This window comes from Atta cephalotes (genome assembly GCF_000143395.1).
Source record: "Atta cephalotes unplaced genomic scaffold scaffold00015, whole genome shotgun sequence".
NCBI classification, from domain to species: Eukaryota; Metazoa; Arthropoda; class Insecta; order Hymenoptera; family Formicidae; genus Atta; species Atta cephalotes.
In genome coordinates this window covers 5,603,636-5,604,926 of record NW_012130079.1, presented here as the reverse complement: position 1 = coordinate 5,604,926, position 1,291 = coordinate 5,603,636, and positions in this window count along the sequence as shown.

Here is a 1,291-nt window from a genome sequence, read left to right as displayed (position 1 = left end):
TAGTANATACTTANTACATATATATAACACTATTATTAGTTAGTTTATATATATATATATATATATATATATATATATATATATAGCATTTTATCAAAAATTTCATTTTTTTTTTTTAGTTAGAGATGACGTAGTGTTCAGTATTGAAAGATTCATATATTATTATAAACTATTCTGAGATATTCAGAAAGCATTTTTTATCATTAATTTATGAAACAATATAAATATTTCGAAATGCATTATGTTTTTTAACTAGAGACAAACAAAATGCATTTGTTTAACTCTTTTAGTGATTGTTTAACAATTTTTGTTTAATTTTGTTTAATATTTCCTATTGATTGACATATTGTTATTTTCTGTAAAGTGCATAATTTTCTTGTGTGCGGAATTTCTTTTTTTCTTGTTTTCTGAAAATTACAAATTTTAGACAAAACGCATTTTGAAAGTCTACTTCTCATATGTACACATACACGTATACGTACAAAAAATTTTCACTTTTCACGTTTTCGCTATAAAGAAAAAGCTACTTGATGGAACAGTCGAATGTTGACTTATTTAGAGTTTATTTTGCGCAGAATTAACCCGTTTCAAATTTGTCAAATTCTGTAATTATTTGAGATAAAATCTAATGCATTTTTAATCAATTATAAGTGGGTCAAATTAATTAGCATTGACATTCGTAAATTAGAATTTTAGTTTAATTATCCCAAAAAATATTTATTAATAATTACATTAAATGTTTATTATAATTTGATATTGTCAAAGTTCTAGTTTGACGTATCATAATTTATCAAACGTGCTCCCTATTCTTGATCAAGGCTGACAACGTCAAACTATCGAGCGATCGTTCAAGGGCGACTCGAACGAGCACCATTCAGTCTTAAATGCGGCTATTACAGATGACAAGAAATAAAAAGACCGCACTACTATAATCCGGACTAAAGTGAAAACCGCGAGAAAAAGCGGAGTATCGATCATCGTTCGGGGCGCGTCTCGACGCGCACACACGCACGCGCGTGTCTGCCGCATTCAACGCGATGCATCTCGTGCCACAATTAATGTTAGCTCGGCGAGCAAAGAGGATTATTAGACGAAAGTGATGAATGACCAGCGCAGACAGGGGCGTATCGCGCGACGTGGGGGATGCCGGTGGTTAGGGTTTACTTTTGGGTTACGGACGGGTGGTTGTTTGAAACGTGGCAAGAGAGCGAAAGAGAGAGAGAGAGAGAGAGAGAGAGAGAGAGCGTGGGGGACGGCGAGGAGGACGGAAGGCGAGGAGAGTCCGTACGGT